This window comes from Petaurus breviceps, unplaced genomic scaffold (genome assembly GCF_028583685.1).
Source record: "Petaurus breviceps papuanus isolate PSGF00001 unplaced genomic scaffold, PetGlider_PUasm1.0 126, whole genome shotgun sequence".
NCBI lineage: Eukaryota > Metazoa > Chordata > Mammalia > Diprotodontia > Petauridae > Petaurus > Petaurus breviceps.
This window is the reverse complement of record NW_027185655.1, coordinates 85,964,678-85,972,050: the sequence shown is the minus strand read 5'-3', so window position 1 is coordinate 85,972,050 and position 7,373 is coordinate 85,964,678.

Sequence of the window (7,373 nt, the reverse complement as noted above, 5' to 3'; positions counted from 1 at the left end):
CCTCCTGCCAGCACCTGAGGTCCCAGCAAACAAAGTAATTGACCAAGTCCTGGGCTCCTAGCACAAGAAGCTTGGATCAGTGCCTCCTGCACCCCAGCAGATCTCAAATATAAAAGCCAAGAATTAGGCAAACACCATGAGCAAAAAGCAGAAATTGACAATGACCATAGATTCTTATTATGGGGAGAGGCAAGATAAAGACACAAATTATGAAGATAACAATATTGTCAATACACCCACATTTGAAATCTCAAAGGGGAATATGAACTGGTTTCAAGCCCAAAAAGACTTTTTGGAAGAGCTCAAGAAGGATTTTAAAAGTCAAATAAGAAAGGTAGAAGAAAAATTGGGAAAAGGTATAAGAAGTATGTAAGAGAGGGTCAATAGTTTGGAAAAGGAAGGACAAAAGTTTGCTGTAGAAAACAATTCCTTTAAAAGTAGAATTGGCCAAATGGAAAACGAGGTAGAAAATCTAACTGAAGAGAACTCCTTGAAAAGTGAGATGAATGAAATGGAAAAGGAGGTACAAAATATAATAAAAGAAAACAATTTGTTAAAAATTAGAATTGGACAAGTGGAAGCTAAGACTCTATAAGATATCAGCAACAAAAGAATGAAAAAAAAATAGAAGAAAATATAAAATACCTCTTTAATAAAACAACTAACCAGGAAAATAGATCCAGGGGAGACAATTTAAAAATTATTGGTTTACCTGAAAAACATGATGAAAAAAAGAGTCTGGACAGCATCAGGAAATCATTAAGCAAAACTGTCTTGAGGTCCTAGAACCAGAAAGCAAAATAGTCATTGAAAGAGTCCACCAATCACCTCCTGAAAGAGATCCCAAGTTGAAAATCCCAAGGAATATTATATCCCAATTCCAAGATTACTGGTTCAAAGAGAAAATACTCCAAACAGCAAGAAAAAATCATATTAAATATCTTGGAACCACAGTCAAGATTATGCAGGACCTTGCAGCTTCTACACGAAAAGATCAGAGGGTATGGAATACAATATTCCATAAAGCAAAGGAGCTTGGACTACAACAAGGATCAACTACCCAGTGAAATTGAGCATAATCTTTCAGGTGAAAAGATGGATATTCAATGAAATATGGCACTTCCAGATTTTCCTGATGAAAAGACTAGAGCTCAAAAGAAAATTTGATCTTCAGATACAAGACTCCAGAGGCATAAAAAGGTAAACAGGAAAGAAAAAACAACAACAACAACAACATTATTAATAAGGGCAAACTGTTTACATCCATATAAGGGAAGATGACACTTGTAATTCTTGAGAACTGTATTGTTATTACACCATTTAAAAGGGATATACATAGACAGAGGGCATGGGTTTAAGTTGACTTTGATGTGGTGATAAAAATCTAATTAAGTGGTGAAAAAGAATTGTACTGGGAGAAGAGGAAAGGAGGAGGCAGACAAGGGTAAATTACATCACATGAAAAGGCACAAAAACCTATTACAGTAGAGGGAAAGAAGAGAGAGAGTTGTGCATTAATTGAACCTTACACTCATAAGATTTGGCTCAAAGAGGAAATAACATACTCACTTAGGCACAGAAATATAATTTGCCATATAGGAAGTAGGAGGGGAAAGGGGAAAGAAAATGGAGGGAATGTATAAAAGGGAGGGAAGTAGTAGTAAGGGTAAAGGGGAAGAAAAAGGAGGGGGTTGATAGAAGGGAGGGCAAACTGAGGGAGGTGGTGGTTGAAAGCAAAACTCTAGGGAGGAAGGAAAGGAAGAAAGGAGAGAGAAAATCATAAATGGGAGGATGAGTAGGATGGAGAGAAAGACACAGATAATAATTATAACTGTGAATGTGAATGGTATGAACTCTCCCATAAAATGGAAGTGGATAGTAGAGTAGATCAAGAACCATAATCCTGCAATATGTTGTTTACAAGAAACACATTTGAAGCAGATGGATTCACACAGAATAAAGATAAAAGGCTGGGAGTAGAATTTATTATGCTTAAGCTGAATAAGGACCCACATGTACAAAAATATTTCTGTGGTGGCAAATAATTGGAAATTTAGGGGATGTACATCAGTTGGTGAATGGTTGAACAAGTTGTGGTATATGAATGTAATGGACTACTATTAGGGTATAAGAAATGATGAGCAGGATGACTTAAAAAAGATAAAACCTGGAAAGACTTATATGAACCGGTGCTTACTGAAATGAGCAAAATCAGGAAAATATTGTACACAGTAAGAGACATATTGTGCGATGATTGACTTTGATAGACTCAACTCTGCTCAGCAATGCAAGGATCTAAGACAACTCCAAAAGTCTATCCACATCCTAATAAAGAACTTTGGAGTCTGAATGTAAATGAAGCATACTATTTACTCACCTTTTCTTTTGTTGTTTTGTTTCTTCTTTCTCGTGGTTCCTCCCATTAGTTCTAATTCTTCTTTACCTCATTACTAATGTGAAAATATGTTTAATATGAATGTATAAGTAGAGCCTGTATAAGATTGCATGCCATCTTGCGGAGGGAGGAGGAATGGGTGGGGTAGAAAACTCAAAAATGAAAATTTTATTAAAGTGAATATTGAAAACTATAATAAATTAATTATTTTTTAAAAAGTGTGTCACAGGACAGATAGGCATGTATAGGTGACTCTGCATTACTGGAGAAAATATTTGCATTGATGAGATCACAGGTCCCTTGGAATATATGAGTATATTTTAAAATGTTAATATTAGTTACAGTTTTTTGGGGTGGATTTATTGTCAATTGGGTCAGTTTTCTAGCATGGTGGTAATGATGGTCATTGTTTTTTGAAAGTTATCAATTTTTTATTAAGCACAAACACTAATGTGTATCATAACTAGTGATACCTTAAATAAAAATAAGGCTAATAAATCAAAGTGTTCCCTCATTTCCATTTTTTTTTGTTTTTAATCACTATTTTAGTCCTTCTTGATTTCTAGCCAAAGATTCCGCTTGAGCTGTTCATAGAAGCAGAATTTCACAGCCACAGTTGTTCTTTCACAGTGATGGATGGAGAGCTTGTGTTGGCATTTCAGTTTCTTGGTATGATTTACTGATACAGATTTTAAGGTAAATTTAGAAAATAATTGAAATGAAACTGCACCTACAGAATGCCAAACTAATCACATTTGTCAAACAACCAGGCAATTCAGAGAAGACACTGGTCTGACTGTACAGATTGAGAAAAACTTAGTTTGACTGGACCTTGGAGGTAAAACAGTCCCATTATTACCTAACTGGGAATCCCCACTATCATATTCAGAAAATATGCCCATCCAATCTTCATCTGAAGAGCTTTAGTGAGGAGGAACCAACTACCCCCAGAGGCAGCCCATTCTACTTTTGAATAGAGTTACTTGTTAGAGAATTTTTATTTATGTTGAATTGTATTTGCATTTATTTAACTTCTAACCATTGGCACTAATTCTGCCTCCTGGGATGAAGTACTGCAAATCAGATTTCTTTTCCATTTCAAACACTTGCAGGAAACTATTATGTCCCTGCTAAATTTTTGTTTCTTTGGCCTAAACAGTTCCTTCAATAATCCCTCCATATGTCATGAACTATAGGCTCTCTGACTCATCTTCTCTTCCAGAACTAACTACATTGATCGAAGTATATTCTGAATAGGGCAGAATACAGCAGCACAGATGCCATATGTCTTTTGGACCTCTCAAAGAATATTTTGTATTTTCCTTTCAATTCTTATGAATGGTAAGGAATCCTTGGCAATTCTGAAGAGTTACTTAGTATGTGATCTGTTTTCTTCCTCATTTTTATGTTCTCCTGGCTTAGGAGCTTGGCAACTATATTTTAGAATGAGAGAAAGTTATATTTCCTTTCTCATGGTGTCCTTTGTATTGGATCAAATTCCATTCTGCCTTGTGGTCCCAATATTTCTAGATGATTGATTCTCACAATTTCCTGAAAATACAGTATTGGGTTTTTTCTCTTCTCTTCTTTTTTGCTTCCTCATTTTTTTCTAGACCATCACTTATCACATCCTTTCCTTTAGTTGACCAGTTTTTTTTTATAGATAGCACAAATGTATTTTTTTAAATTTGTCATTCCTTTTGGCTTTTAAATTTTCTTATGTAATAAAAAATTTGATTCTATCTCTTTCATCCCATTGGTGTGTCAGAAAATTTTCTAAGAATTTTTACCTCTATTGTAAGTCATTTTTTCTCCTTTTAATCTTTGCATTAAGAGCATTTGACTTCATTTTCCCCCATTCTTTGATAAAGCTCTCTAACCACTCCCATGGTTTTTTTTTTTGGTTCATTCCTTTTCTGGCATCTTTGTTTTAGATATTATAGAATTATTCTTTTCTTTTGGAGTTTTATGCAACTTGTTTGGAAGTTTTAATTTTCATTGAGCTGAAATCTGTTTTTGTTTAACCTTGTAATAATTCTTCATTGGTTTTGAAACTTTTATTCGCTCCTCTTCCCTCAGTCTTTCTGCTAGACTTTTTTTGGTTGGGTTTCTTTTCTTTTGGTCGGGTTTTTTGAAAAAAAAAATACTTAGTGATTCGGAGATAGTCCAGAATAATAATATCCATCTTCGAAGTCATATTCAGTCATGGGTTCAATCCCACCAAAACTTATTGATAACTATGCTTCCTGTTTTGAGGTCTCTGGTAAATCTGGCTTGTTGCCTAAACTTTCTGCATTTTCATATAGACACCTAGTGCCAAGGATTTTATTGCTGGATCCTTTCTTACATTTTGTTTCCTTTGAATTTCTAGGTATCTCTATTGCCCTTTTCCCCTATATTATATTCTCTGTAATAGCCCCTTCCATTTCATATTGGATTAAACTTGTAAAAGTCCAGAGAAATGTATTTTTACTAGTCCCTGTTAGGTACATATAATTTCTGGCCAAGAGCCCTTCATTCTTACATTTTACGAAATGGCAAATACTATTCTAAATTAGCATTTTCTTAACTAGTTATGCATTTCCCTATCTAACTTCCTCCCCTAAAACCTTTACTTTCAGTTGGCAGTAGTGATGAAAATGTCATTTGTGCCCTTAAGGTTTCCAGTTTCTTGTCCAATTTAATCTTTTGTGTTTCTTTCCAGATTTTTTTCTGTCATAATCAATGGGATCCACATGTATAATCATAAGCAGATAGTAATCAGCAGGTTTGACAAGTCTTGGGAATTTCTCTGTCAAATCTTAGATATGTGACCTGAGACCACCGTTTTTCTTGCTGTTACTAATGTCAACTGGAAAAATAAGTGACTAGCGTCTGCCTCAGGAGGAATTCACCATTACCTGCTTCTTCTTCTGACCTTAGTAAATGATCTCTTTTTGTTATAGAACCTGTGGTTTAACATAACCATTTCTTGGAGACCAAGCTACTGCTCTATTTCTCTATCCTCTTATCCATCCATCCTTCCATCCTTTTATGCAGCCACCAATGACTATTAAGCATCTCTTATGTGAGATGTACTATTGCTAGGAATATAAAGACAAAAGCAAAAGCAGACCCCTTCCTCAAGTTTATAGGCTGGTTGGGGGCAAGGCAAGATATGTGTATATATATATATGTGTGTGTGTGTGTGTGTGTGTATGTAAATACATTATAGATTCAAGGATATTTTGAGAAGGAACCAGCATCTGAGAAAATCAGAAAAGACTAATGTAGATAGCAATACTTGAGCTGAGCCTCAAGGAAAACTGGAGATTCTGAAAGATCACGGTAAGGAGGAAGTTCGTATTAGGTATAGAGGACAAACACTAAAAAGATTTAGAGGCAGGAGATGAACTGATATGTAAGAAAAACATCAAGAAGTCCAGTTTGCACCAGTCTGGAGTCTTGTTTTTGTCTTGAGGTTCTTCCATTTATATAAACAGCTTTTCATTTTTCAGGATGCCCTGGGCAAGGTTCACAATGTCAAAAAAAACCATTTTTTTTTTCAAGTTCATGTGTTTATCTTGTCACTTGGACTGAATACATTACAATGGGAGTCATAGAATCTCAGAATCTTGAGAGCTGGCAGGGACCTTGGCAGTCATTTGGTCCAACTTATATGCAAAAGTAATCCCAACTATATTTATAGGACTTTAAGGAGGGGGAACTCACCACTTCTCAAGGTAGCCCTTTCAACTTTTGGTCAAACTCTAGGTGGTGGTGCAGTGGATAGAACACTCATTTTGGAGACAAGAAAACCCTTGTTCAAATCCAGCCTTAGATACTTACTAGCTGTGTGATCTTGGGCAAGACAATTACCCTTGTTTGCCTCAGTTTCCTCATCTATAAAATGAGCTGGTAAAGTAAATGGCAAATCATTCTAGTATCTTTGCCAAACCCCTCCAAAAGGGGTCACAAAGTGTCTGAAATGACTAAACAATAGCAAAAACAACAAAATAGCTGGGGAGTTTTTCTGTAAGATCAAACCAAAATCCATCCCTTTTCACATTTTACCCATTATTCTTGGTTCTGTCTTTTGGGGCTAAGCAGAATAAGTCTAATCCACATGATATCCCTTTAAATACTTGAACACAGCCATCATGTCTTCCCCTAACCCACATACAATTTTTTTTTCCTCTATGCTAAGCATTTATATTTTCTTCAACCAGTTTTCATATTGTAATAGCTCCAGGTCCTCCACCATCCTGGTTGCCTTTCAATGGATCTTCTCTAGATCATCAATGTTCTTCATGTGCCCATGACTGAACACAAAATTCCCAGATGAAGTCTGACAAATACAGAATATAGGGGTATTATCGTTTCTTTTTTCCTGGAAACTGTTACTAGTCAAATCTTGCTGAGTAATACAGGCAACTCCAAGGAAATAAATAAACTTATTCAAAGACTCAGAAAAACAAATTAACAGTGGGTTGGAAGAAAGAACCAATTTCATAGCATTTCAACATTACTTTAAAAACTTTTTCCCCTGAATCTCATTGTCTCTGGGAAATAATGTTGACTTTATTTGGATATTCAAGTGGTGGAATTGGTGACAACTTTAATTGATTAAGAAATGTTCTTTGATGTGAGAGTCATTATATTTCCATATGCTAAGAGGTTTTTATAAGACTTTTGTTTGACTTACTGAACTGTTTCTATTATTATTATTATATAGTTGTTATTATTGCTCTAGCAGCAAACCTAATTCCTGATCATTTTAATACAAAAGTGCATTCATTTGTAATTGGATGGAAATCCTGCTACCTTCATAAAAGGTCGTTAACTTCTTTCACTCTCTCTTTTTTTCTTTTGCTTTTTTTTGGGGGGGGGAGGGGTGAAGGTAGGGCAATTGAGGTTAAGTGACTTGCCCAAGTGTAATGTAATGCCAAAAGAAGGCAACTTCCCAGGTTCAAAATACCAGCATAGGTGCTCTCTATTT